The sequence below is a fragment of the Camellia sinensis genome, chromosome 15 (assembly GCF_055761805.1).
Source record: "Camellia sinensis isolate YWXY chromosome 15, ASM5576180v1, whole genome shotgun sequence".
In the NCBI taxonomy this organism is placed as follows: domain Eukaryota; kingdom Viridiplantae; phylum Streptophyta; class Magnoliopsida; order Ericales; family Theaceae; genus Camellia; species Camellia sinensis.
The window spans coordinates 140815621-140829588 of NC_138975.1; the positions used below are offsets into that span (position 1 = coordinate 140815621).

Here is a 13968-nt window from a genome sequence, read left to right on the forward strand (position 1 = left end):
TAGTCGTTGTATAGTTACGTTTGGCTACTAAATTTATTTAGTCTCTGAATGGAAAACAAAAATTTACTTTTATTTTTGGTGACTAAAAGTTTGGTTGCCAAAAAATTATTTTCAACGACTAAATAAATTTTAGTCTTCATATACCAACTTTTGCCGACTAAAAGAAATTTAGTCGCCAAATATCTAGTATAGTTTTATTTTTCATCTTTGGTGACTACCTCATTTGGTCGGCAAATATACATTTTTGGTGACTAAAACACATTTAGTCGGCAATAAAACTCAATTCTTTTGGTGGGAACACATACCGCCCAATTTGAGTTGATGTTTTATTTTATTATTATTATCATTTTATTTTTTTATTTATTATCATTTTGGAGGGATTTTGAAATTAATATGGTGAGGAACTCTGGAGGGATTTCAAACAAACTAAAATGAGTTAGGGCTTAAACACGCCTCTCTCTCTCTCTCTCTCTCTCTCTCTCTCTCTCTCTCTGTGACTCTCTCTCTTTCGCATCTACCCTCTTCCGATTTTCTCACGCCTCTGTCTCTCTCATTCCATTACTGCCCTCCTCCTGATATTGAATCTTTGTCGCTTTGTTTCCAAACCGTCGAGTAAGGAGCATCACTGCCATCGAGCACCACCGTTGATCCACTATTGGAGCATTACCCCAATATGTCCTCTCTATTTTGCCTTCTCTCTGTCCCTCTCTCTGCCTCTCTTCCCCTAATATCTGTCTCTCTCACTCTGTGACTCTCTCTGTCTTTGTTTTCTTTTTGACTAAAGTAATTTTGTTCTATAATGTCTCACCCACCAGGGCCTTCACCATCCCCATTTTCTAGAGTATCTTCAACTCTCCCTAAAAAACAATTTGAGGTATAAATATCCCTCTCTTTCTATAAAATTTGCTCTACATTTTTTGTATAACAATAATATTCATCGTCATAATAGGTAATGTCATGGAAAGAATGACTCAAATTTATTTGTGAGATGTCAAGCCGTTGGAAAATTTGTCATTTAAATGAGGCTAGTAATCTTCCTTTTGGTTATTCCAAATCGTAATGCACAATATGCACTTATTTGAGAATTTCTCTTTTTCGTATGTGTAATGTAAGTTATCTAATTTTTCACGTAATAATTTACACAAGCATACACATAGTGTGGAATAACATTTCTCTTTTTATATCCTTATGTTTGGTTCATTGATTTGGAAAGAGAAATAATAAAAAAAAAATAGATAAATAAATGAAATATAATTATATTTCGCTTACATTGTACATAATTTTTCTCTTTTTCTTTTCAAATTTATAAACCAAATACAACCTAAAAATATGCTCAATATAAATTATATTATGAATCTTGTAAGAAACAAATAAATAAAAATTTCAAATACACAATTGTTTCCTTGTTAATAGAATGACGTGGGCAATCAAAAAGGGATAGGCCATTCAAAGCAGAGGGGTCACATTTAATAAAAATTGTATTCAACTTTCAAACAACTAACCATAGCAGTGGCACTCTAAAAACAGGTGGAGGGGCCATGGCCCGTCATGGTCTCTCCACAAGTCCATCCCTGTATACAGTTACAAAATGGTTTGAATAAATGCAACGATATTTTTCTGTCGCAAAAAAAAAATTTAAAAAAAACGACGTCGTCTTACTCTTTTGATATAACATGTCTCTTTTCACCCATTTTTTCATCTTCATGTCTTTGTCTCTGTCTTTTCTCTTTCTCTCTCTTACTCATCCCTCTTCTCCCTCTATCTATCTGTCTGTCTCTCTCTCTCTCTCTCTGTCTCTCTTGCTCATCTCGCTTATCGCTCTATCTCTCTCGCTTATCTCTCTTCTCTCGCTCATATCTCTTCTCTCTATTTTTCTTTCATCTTTCTTCTCTGTCTTTCTTACTCATATTTCTTCTCTGTATCTCTCACTGTCTCTTTCACTCATCTCTCTTCTCTTTCTGTCTCTCTTTTTTTCTATGTATCTCTCTCGTTCATCTCTTTTCGCTCTCTTTCTCTATCTCTTTGTCTATCTCTCACTCATATCTTGTTTCTCTCTCTCTATCTCTCTCTCACTGTATTCGCTTTGCTCACTCTCACTCTCTCCCTCCCCTCTTATCTATTTACCGAGCTCCCTCTCAATTTATCGATCCACTGCAAGAAAATGCACTTTTAGCGACCACTTTGTCTCTCTCTCGCTCATCACTGTCTCTGTCTCTCTCTCTATCTCTCTATCTCTCTTTTCTATCTGTTGCTCACTCATTTCTCTCTCGCTCACCACCCATCTCCTTTACCACCTTCACCACTACTGCAAATGTCATTCCACTACCACCACCACTACTACTGTTGCCACTCCACCTCTACGACTACCATTACTACCACCATTGCCTCCACTCTACTACCACTACCACGACCACCATTATTGTCACTACTACTACCATTACCTCTCCTTCACCACCGCTACTCCATCTCCTCTACCACTACCACAACTTCACCACCAATCTCTTTCGCAATCACTGCCACCACCACCACCACCTCCTTGTATCCACCACCTTCACCACTATTGAGGTTCCCTCTCCTCTACTATAAAAAATTAGTTCCTGATTTTTAATAACAAAAAAAATAGGCCGCAGAAAAAAAAATTTCATTGACCACAAAAAATTAACTTTATTTTAACTGAAAATTTTTTTCATTAATATATTACCCCTACTTCTACCAAATTAAAAACAAATAATTTTTTTCATTAAAATAAAAATAAAACAAATAAATTTTCAACCTTAGTAACTAAAAAAAATGAAATAAATAAATAAATTCATTAACTACAAAAAAAAATTATTTTAACAAAAAATAAATAAATTATCCTAACTCTTCTATTTTTTTCTTCTTTTTGTTTTCATTTTCCCGCTCTTTCTAATTCCCTCCTTTCTTTTCCCCTTTTGTTTCTCACGATCTCAAATCCCCAATCCCTAACAAAAAAATCCCCAAAATACGATACAATAGGGAGAGAGAGAGAGTTGATCGGAGATTCAAAAATGGCGAACTATCACTTCGTGTACAAGGACGTGAAAGGAGCTTCGACTCAATGGGACGATATTCAGAGAAAATTGGGAAACCTCCCTCCAAAGCCCCCTGCATTCAAGCCCCCATCCTTCAAGCCCGCCGAGGACGAAGACTCTAAACACAAAGACAAAGCCCGCCACCGCAAGTGCGACTACCACCGATGACTACGGCTATCTGATAAGTTCTCTCTCTCTCTCTCTCTCTCTCTCTCTCTCTCACTTGTTTGTTGCTCTCACTCTGCCCCTTTCCCTCTTTTTCTAATTTTCGAAACCCTAACAAGTGATTTTTTTAAGGCTAGGGTTGGTCAAAGTTGTCTATCTCCTATGTGATTTTGATTTTGATTCAATTTGTTCATTTCCAAGTTCTTTTTCTTTAATTTAATTTATGTGTAAATTATGCACACCACCTGTTTGCTAATATGCCTCTGACAATAGAAAGTATAAAATCTGTTAGTGTCTCAACCATGAATAAAGAGGCATTCTAACTACCAACCACCAACATTAAGCTATAAAATTTGGAATATAAATTTATACTCTTGGTCTAGTAACAAATAATGAACTTTACCAAGCTTAAACAAAAGAAATCTAAGGCTGCTTTCAGAAGGTGTAGAATGGCCATCAATTCTAGGTGGTGGTGATTATTAGGAAATTGTTGAGATATAGAAAGAGTTAGAATTGATTAGAAAGACCCATCAAATAATGTAAACTGTCTGCTATCTTCTTTGATAGTTAACTCATTAATTCCATTAGTCCTGTAAAAAAATTTTCCCTTTCTTTTTTTTTGCTTCTTATTGAAATAATATTGCAGGTGTGAACCTTCTACCTGAATGGAGTCTGTTCTTATGGAAGGTAATGCAGATATGAACATGTTAAAGTTTGTTGAATATGGTTTCATTTGTTTCATTTGTTTATGGTTTCATTTGCTTCTTATTCATTTTTTTGTTTATGGTTTCATTTGTTTAGAAGTAAGCGATCAAAGCGAAAGCGTGCGGTATGAAAATGTATACTTAATTGAGTGTAGTTTAAGTGAGTTCTGTATGTGTAAACAAATTGTATCTTAGTCAATATATAGTGGGCATTTTTTTTTTTTTTTGGTTTACAGCTTATTCATTTAAGGTTTACTTACAAATGATGAAAATCATTCTTTTTTGTTTGATTGAAAAGACTTGCACATCCAACATGATGTTTGAAACTGATATTTATATCAAAAGTTTTTGAGTGCTCTTTAGGGAACCTTCTACACCATATTCTTTCAAAAATTAGAAATTGTTGAACCATAAAACCCATCAATGGATCAAAGCAGCAAAGCAGGCTGTTTTACATGTGTAGAATGCTAGCTTTTGAATATTTTGATAATTTTATGCCCACCAATCCCAATATTTGAGGGTGTTGGCAGGGGTGTATATTTGATATAGACCTAGCATTTGGCATCCTTGAGCTATGACAAAGGACAATTAAATAAAAGGAAGAGGTAGATTATATTAAAGGACATTGAAGCTAAGTCTGCAAGGTGAACTTTCCCATGCCTTCCAAGTCAGCTGCAACATATAAGTCTAGCTTATGCAGAACCGTTATACATGTTGACAAATCACTCGAATAATATTTTCTTTTCTAATGAGTTTATTGTTTGAATATAGTTTCAGAAGCTAGGTACTGAATTTTCCTTGGCTGCATTTGCTTTGCTAGGTACTCAATTAGATATTTGTTCATATAGAATATATTTTGCACTATATGAAGCAGAAAGGGAGAGAATACTCTTTATACTTACCCAAGCACTGAAATTTGTCCGTTGGTCTGCCTTGATCCTGGTTTTGCAGGTCTGAGCTTGAAATCAGCTATACATGGATCGCAATTGCAAAAGTAAGCTTCGTTAGCATTTATGCTTCTTTAAAGCAATTCATTTATTATGTTTATATTTGTTTTCTTCCCTCTTATTTTGGTTTAAACTAAAAAGACGTTATAATGTACCTTGCAAATGAAAAACATTACATTCAACAATGAATATGAAGAGAAGGCAGGGGTGTCTTGCCTGATCGTGTAGCTTGACCCTTGGTATGTCATTGAAATGCTATAAGTAGAAGCCATAGTAAGAGAAGATGGATTAGAGTCTGTGCTCTCCTCATCTGGGGATTGAGCTTGAGCTTTGGTTTCAATGTCAAAATGGGGTATAGATATTGAGAGTCTTTGGTCATAGTGGCTCAAATGGCTTATTTTATTATTTATTTATTTATTTATTTTTGCACTATAGCAAGCCAAAAAATGGTTTTTGCCTTGTGCCATTGGAGATGCTCTAATGGCAAAGTGATAAATTTGAGATGCCATGGATGCTCTGCTTTTCTATTAAAACCAACTATTGTTTTATTTTTATTTTTATTTATTTGTTCTGTTCTTTTTCCAGCAATTTTAGCAATCTGATTCATAAAATTGAATTCCCAATCCAAGTAAAAGAAATATGATTATTATTTTTAGATAACTATGAATGGCAATATATTAGCTATAACAACCACAACTAGCTGAGTCCTATTTAATGAATTAGGAATCATTTAGAAACACAAATATCATGAATACATATATAAGCAATCATGAATGCAAGGGTGTCATCTATGGTTTACTTTTCATTTGGATTGTATTTCTAAATATGATCTTACAATATAACCTGATTTTGATGTATTGGTTATCTCCAACTATTATGCTCCCAAAAAGACTGATTTGGGAATTGGGGACCATCTTTTGGTTTGTATTCTTTTTGCCTCAAATAAGTACACTAAAGTTTGATTAATTTAATAGTTTGTCATGACTCAAGCTGGTTCTCATTGAGATACTCAACATAATATGGACTTGACCTAAAATCTTGTTTTCTATATCCTTGTCGATAACAGTTCTTATGGAACTTAACTTTAACAGAAACCATATTTATGCAATTTTATGGAGGTTGTTGACTAAAAATGGCCCAACGAACAACACACAGCTTTGTTGTGACCTAAGTTGGCTTTTGCACAAATGCATTTGTTTAGGCTGTCAATTTTGTGTATTTTCTATTTTAGGAAAGTTTTCAGTTATCAATTATAGATTTCCTGATTTATATGCTGCTGTTTGTTATGGTAAGCTTTTACTCTTTTCTAGTATCTAAATTTGAGCTGAACTCAAATTTGCTATCTTTGGCAATTGCATATTTTTCTTTATTAATTTCTTATTTTACAAGGAATTAGATTTGATTACATAACTTCCTAGTGGTGCAAGTCATCTTGTACAATAGATAGACCTACCATGTTACACCTTCTTGGTGCTTTTAATAGATTGCCTTCCTATGAAAGCAAAAACTATAATGTTGGATTGGATTTATAAAAATAATTTTCTAGAAGCTTGAAGACATCATAAAACAACATATGTGAATATTTTTGTTTTATTTACTTGTTATTATCATTATTTTTTTATATAGCTTTGGTATCTATCTCTGTGATCCATGGTTCAAGAAATTGGCCAGTACATTCCAGTTTGTGGCCCCTCCAATTTGAATACACCTCGGTTTACTGTTGGGATAAAAAATTGCAAGTGAATCAGCTGATTTGCAATACGTATCACTCTGAGGGAATTGATTTTCAGATTCTATGTATGCATATTAAAGTATAAGTTTTATTAGATGCCCTCTTTCCAAGCTACAAAGGCATGTTTGCACCCCTTCTTGTAGTAGCCCAAAGTGAAAACAGTAGTTGTGGAGATGGCTAGAGACAAAAACATATAAACTATTCAGAAGTATCTTCCACTAAGCTCTCACAAAAACACATACATTACTCTGGTAACATATAGACAAAAACATATAAACTATTTAGACAAAAACACAAACATTAGTTTGGTAATATGCTTCTGATAGAGAGATGGGTTTGTTGTTTGCTGGAGCTTGTGTTGATAATCCCAACCTCATATCTTCCACTCCGCTCTCACACTTACCCTCCTCCAAGTAAAAGTTCAACCAAAGCATATAAACTATTCAGAAGTAGAAAGACTATTTTAACTTAGTTTCCATTGTTGAAACATAGGTCAATATTGGCATATCGTGGAACAATAGTTACAATTGATATATACAAATGAATGATGTTTTATTTACAAAATGGTATTGATAGTCATTTAATTTGTAAGTGTTTCCTTTACTTGCCATGTAGAATTTACATTTTTTGTCCAATTTTACAATAAAGTGATGTGTAAATATTTTCAACAAAAATTTACCTGACATTATTTCTCATTTTCTTTGGTACAGATGGATTATCTCATGCACAAAGCTAAATTGTACATGACTGATTGGCACTATAAGCATTTTTGGAAGGAATATATATTTTTTTGGATAGATGTGTATCGAAAAGATTTGGGTGGACTAGTAGCTATATTTTTGGAAAGACTAGTAGTTATATTTTTTGGATGAATGTGTATGGAAAATATTTGGATAAACTACTAGTGTGTATATTTTTTGATCGATGCGCATGGATAACAATTTAAAACATAATAACAACTAATTCTTATGTTTTAAATTATTATGCTAGATGGATGTGACTTGGATGATTATATAGATTACAAGTGGATTTTTAATTGGAGGAATATGTAGTTTGAAATTACTTGTGGATGAAAAATTATAATAGTTGATGACTTTCATTAAACAGGCTCAGCTTGGATGATTTATATTTTGTCGAATGTTTATGATTCAGTTGATTTGAATGATGCTTATAAATTACATATTATATTGAATGGATTGGATGAATTATTATGAATTATAGGTTTATTTTGTTGGATGTTAGCGACTAAATGTTGATCTTGTTTTTTTCTGTTTTGGCAACCAATTGATTAGTTAGGAAAGATAACTAATACTTTTGCCGACTAAATAATTAGTCGTTAAAGTCATTAATTTTGGCGACCAAAAAGGAATTCATCGCTAATAGGTCAATTGCCGACTAAAGTTTTAGTGGCGCAAACATTCTTTTTCACGACTAACATGTTTGGTGGTGGATGTGACAATTGATGACCAATCTTTTTAGTTGTGGAATGTGCTATTTGCCGACCAAACTTGTTGGTCGTGGAATGTGCCATTTGCTGACCAAACTTGTTCGTCATGGAATGTATTGCCGACCAAACTTTTTGGTCGCGGAATGTGACAATTGCCGACCAAATTTGTTGGTCGTGGAAATGGACCACAATTGCCGACTAAACTATTTGGTCGTTGAATGTGCGAATTGGCGACTAACATGTTTGGTCGGGAAAATATGACTTTTCGCGACTAAAGTGTTTTAGCTACTAAATGGATTATTCGCAGTAACTATATACTTAGTGAACAAAAATTTAGTCGGCAAATATAACTTTTTCGCGACTAAAAATTACTTTCCGCGACCCTCAATTGGCGACCAAAGTGGCGACAAAAAAAATTAGTCGCGGATAACTTTTGCCGACTAACTTTTTAGTCGGCAAAAGTGCGAATTCTTGTAGTGTATTGGATACAGACATGGGAATGAAGTTACACTGCATGATGTGAGTAGGAATAGCAGCATTCACTGCTTTGATGAAAGTAACACGGCCAGCAAAGGATAACATCTTGTTTTTCCACCCAGCAAGCTTGCCTTGAATCTTATTAATTAAAAATTGGAAAGACGCCTTGTTGGGCCTAGAATGGTGAATGGGACAGCCCAAATACTTCTCTAGATTCCTGGTGATAGGTATATTCAAAGAGGAGGAAAAATGGCGTTGCACGTTTTCCTGGACATTCACGGAAAAGAAAACTTTGGATTTGCTGAAACTGATTTTTTGACCAGATAACTCACAAAACGCTTTCAAAATGAGAGAGATACAAAGACAGTTAGCTTCCGAAGCTTCCCCAAAAAGGATAAGATCATCGGAAAAAAATAAGTGAGATAATAAGGGGCCATTGCGTGAAACCCAGATAGGAGTCCAGCCATTAGTAGTGCAGGCATCAGAGATCCTAAAGGACAAATATTCCAAGCAAAGAATAAAAATGTAAGGAGAAATGGGATCCCCTTGCCTAATACCTCTAAAAGGTGAAAATTCCTCAGTTTTCGCTCCATTGAACAAGACGGCTAGAAAGTTAGAAGTGACACAAGACATGATGAGATCAATCCAAATAGGCGGGAAATTAAAGGATCTAAGCACAGTGTGGATGAAACTCCATTCTAATCGATCGTAAGCTTCATCCAAATCAAATATGATCAACATGTTGCCTTTCCTGCCTTTTTTCTCTTTACAGCTGTGAACCACCTCTTGCACGATGACCACATTATCCACTCATCTTCTACCCGGGATAAAACTAGTTTGGGGTGGGCTGATAAGATCATCTAGTAGGGGGCGAAGTCTAGCAACCAGGATTTTAGTGATGAGTTTATACATAGTGTTGCACAGGCCAATAGAACAGAATTGAGTGATCATCTCAGGATTAGAGACTTTGGGAATGAGGCAAATGAGAGTTTTGTTGATATTCGGATTAATATGACCAGATTCAAAAGCATCCGTAACCACTTTGACAAGTGAAGGGGCCAGGGCCAGCCAAAATTTGTGGGAAAAAATGGGGTGGAGACCATCAAGTCCGAGAGCCTTCAAAGGTTTGAAAGACCAAAGAACTTTCTTGATCTCATTTTGGAAGGGTGTAGTCGAAAGGGAGGAGTGATATACCGAATCAATAGAAGGGAGCAAATAGAAAATCGACTCAGAACGCTGAGATTGAAAGAGGGAACATATGAAAAGATTTTTGAAGTAAAGCAGAATATCATTCTTAATAGTGTCGACCTTATACACCCAAACATTATTGGAGTTTTTCAAAGCAAAAATTTTGTTGTGTTTGCGATGAGAAATGGTAGTTTGGTGGAAAAATTTAGTATTTCTATACCCATCAAGAATGAAATTGACCCGACTCTTGAGAGCCCAAAATTCTTCCTTCAGACGAAGAATATGATTATAATCAAAGATGAGAGACTCTTCGAGTCGAAGAAGAAACTATGAGGGACCAGAGTCTAAGGAACACTGGACACCTAGAATTCTATTGGCAAGCTTTTTCTTCCCCAAGAAAATGTTACCAAACGTATTACGGTTCCAAATAGAAACTTTTTCGACAAACAAATTAGCCCCTTAAAGAAAAAAGATAGAATTAACCTAACTGTCGGAGACCACAACATTAAGAGGGGGATCAAATAACCCTATGGTTTCAAAACGAAAAGGACAAGCCAAGATGGGGGGTGGAGGGCCTGAGTATGTAAAAGAATAGGGCAATGGTCCGAGTGAAGCCTAGGAAGATTGAGAATTTTATTATCAGGAAAAAGTTAAGCCCAGTGTTCATTGCACAGGCTTCTATCCAATCTTTCACTAATGAATTGCCCCACCTATTTATGGTTATTCCATGTAAAGCGAGGCCCAGAAAAACCCATATCCATCAACCCACAATGGTCCAAACAATCTTTAAACAATAGAACTCTCCTAGTGTCAATAGGTTAGCTGCCAAACTTCTCAACACTAGTAAGAATTTCATTGAAATCTCCCATTAACAGCCAAGGCATATGATGGAAGTTAGCAAAAACCTTAAGATTATCCCACAGAAGCTTTTAACTATTAAAATAAGGACTTGCATAAATAGCAGAAAAAAACCATGAAGAAGGTTGAGATAAAACCTAGATACACGCGTGGATCTCCTGTTGCGTGACCGAGAGGACGTCGCAATGGATTTCAAGGCTATTCCACAGTAACCAAATACCACTAGCAAAACCAATGGGGCTCAGTAATATGAAAATTTGGGAAACCCAAACTCTTGCAAATGTATTTGCCTCTAACTCCACCAACACATGTTTCGGTGATAACAACAAGGCAGGGGTGATGTTCTTCCATCAAACTACGAAAATGCCTTTGAAAGTGAGGGTTGGCCACCCCACGACAATTCCAAAAAAAAACCTTCATTGGAGACTTAAACAGAGGGAGTGGAGGAAGTGCAAACTCCTCCTTTTTCAACACCTCGGTCTCTTGTGAAATCCATTCTAGGCCCAAAACTTCTACTTCTGCGGTGTGAAGGAATGAGAACATCTGAATCACATGTTCGAACTCTGGATTTTCGTGCATTATGCAAGAGTTGGCAGTAATGCGAAGGTGTTGGAGTAGTGGAGAGTGCTCTACTAGAATCACCTAGTTAAGATGACCCCAAAGAATAATTTCCCAAGGAACTGATACAAGTCACACGTGGTTGGTTAATGGTAAGGACAGGGCAGAGAGAAAGGTCTCCTCTACCAGATGTTCCAGTACAGGTTGACTATTTGTCAGAAGTCCTAAGTTGGGCATGATCACTTGATTCATTTAGATCATTTAATGGGGGAAGTCGGTTGCATGAGTGAATGAAGTTGATAGAAATGTGACAACCACTGTCTGACGATGCAGTAGGTGGGATGGGAGAGGGAGAAAGGGAGAGAGACTCATCCAAATATTCATAATCTCTGGATCGTACCAGCCCAGTACAAAGGTTAGGTCTCCTTGGAGCATCTCAAGTAGTCGGTCGTCCACTCTGGAGTATCCAGCTGTTGTCTTCGTGAACCAACCCGAATGGTTTTGACCCTTTACATTGGTCAAACAAAATGGGGATGGCTGGAGCTGTGTGGAGACTAGAAATGGCAACGGGCCGAGCCGGGGCTGGGGATTGCACTCCCAGTCCCCGATCCCTGAAAGTATGGAATTTTTCGTCCCCACCCCTGATCCCCAGCGGGGAACCCATCATCCCCCCGCCCTCGCCCCCGCCTCCGCCTCCTAATGGAGATCGGGTTTTCCAAACCTCAAAAAATCCCCGACGGTGACGAAGTTACAGAGCTGAGTCGTCGTCGTCATCATCGTCACCGCACACACACACAAACACATCTGCAGATCTGAGATCTGAGATTTTGAGTCGTCATCATCATCATCAATACACACATACACACACATCTGCAGATCTGAGATCTGAGTCGCCATCATCATCATCATCATACGCACACACACACACATAAGGAAAGAGAAGAGAGGTCTCGATTGCTGACAGGCGACGAGCTTGAGAGAGAAGATGGAGACTCTGGTTACGGCAGAGCTGTCAAAGTTCTGGTGCAACGAGTTGAAGAGAGAAGAAGGAGACTCTGGTTGCACCGCCTGTATCAAGAAACGAAGTGCGGCCATGGCGGCGGAGAGATGAGAGACAGAGAGAGGTGGAGGAAGAAGGATTAGATCTGAGATGAGAGAAAGAGAAAGAGAAAGATCTAAAATAAGAGAGAGGAGAAGAGGTGTGTTTGTTTTGGGATTGTTAGAATTGAGGTGAGAGAGAGAGGAGTATATATATTAGTGGGTAGGTGAGTGAGAGAGGAGAGGGAGGTGGGGCAAAAACGGGACAGGGAACGGGGCCCAGGTTGGGCCAGGGCGGAAGCACTTATCACCGTCCCCGGCCCGAAAATGACTGAGGATTTTTTTTTTTTGTTGAAAAAAAACCATGTTAATCAAAGTCGGGAGGTCGGGTCCCCGTCGGGTCGGGTTCAAATTGTCATTCCTAATTGGGGCTGGGCAGTTGGCTTGGGCTACTGCGAGGGGTTCTGGGATGGTGGGTTCAGCGAGGCATGGTGAGATCTAGGGAAGGGGTGAGAGAATGACGAGGCAGTGGTAATGGCAAGCGAGGTGAGAGGTGATAAAGCAACAAAAGGCATACCAATCGAGGTGGGGATAGGACAAGACAAAAGGGTAAGTAAACGAGATCCTAGAGGATCAGAATTTGCAGCATCAGATATAGAGGTACCAGGAGGTAAGGTAGGGGATGAAGCTATAACGGTGTAAGTGGTACTAGGAACAGTTTCCAATGAAGGTAAAGTTGGGTCCGAAAGACAATTGAAAGAGTTATGAAGAGGGACAAAAGGGGTGGCTGAAAGGTTACTGACCGAAGGAACAATTGTGGGTAGGTGGGTCAACGAGGTGACAATCTGATCTTGGGCAAAGGGCGCCAAAATTTGAACATCGTTCACTTTCTTCTTCCAGATTTTCTGAGATTTCCCGGTGGTATGTTTCTCTGGCACCAACTTTTAGGCCAAGTGGGGAGGAGAGAACCTCCCTGAAAGAACGATCGATAATAACATTTCCTACCAAAGTGCTGCTCTTCTTCCTTAGATGGCGTTCCAGTAAGTCCTCTTCCTCAGCTGATTGCTCCGAGTCAACATTCAAGTCTTGGTTGTGCTGTTGGTCAGTTGCCGTGGAGAGGCCTTTCATCCCTGCGCCGTCCTCCGGTCTCCGAGCGAGTGATCCGCCGTGCTCCATTTAGTACTTTTCAGCAAGCATGCATACACATTGTTTTATTAGTGAAAAATAATGAAAACTACAGTTTTAAGTGAGATCAATACACTTTTGGAATATGAAATCTAATATTTTAGGCCAATCAAAATTCATATATTACACAAACTATTTTCCAAAAAAATACAGGTGAGGTAACTGGTCATTTGAGATGTCGGTCTATTTTGAAAAGTATGTTAAAAGCCAATTTATTGGCTTTTTGGTTTTTCTGAATTACATCACCTCTATTTTTTTATATATTTTTTCAAACAAAAAAATTAAAAATTAATTTTTAACTTACTTCTTAAATCATTTGATAAGTAGAGAAATATTTTTGAAATAATTTGAAAATTCAACTATTGTTTGCACAAACAAGCTGGCTCCAAGCAGCATTCTGCAGAGTCAATTTTTTTTGTTTTTTGTTTTGTTTTTCCTGTTTTTGGGTGAAAAACAGATCTGCAGACCTATAAAAATACTAATTTGTCAGCTCCATCTTTGATACAAGAAAAATGGGTAGGGCACACAGTAACCCCAACTTGAAAAATGTATGATACAAGGACTTCCAAAAAAAAATAATTATAAATCAGTGAAAAATTTTATCAATATGATTTTG

General features: G+C 37.1%; 1 long non-coding RNA gene across 1 annotated transcript; it reads left to right on the plus strand.

The window, feature by feature from the left end:
* Positions 1 to 3032: 3032 nt before the first annotated feature.
* Positions 3033 to 7525, plus strand: LOC145813534 (uncharacterized). The gene is made up of 3 exons (XR_014356667.1): positions 3033 to 3238; positions 3865 to 4916; positions 7312 to 7525. It is a non-coding gene; the product is annotated as an uncharacterized LOC145813534 (long non-coding RNA).
* Positions 7526 to 13968: the final 6443 nt, after the last annotated feature.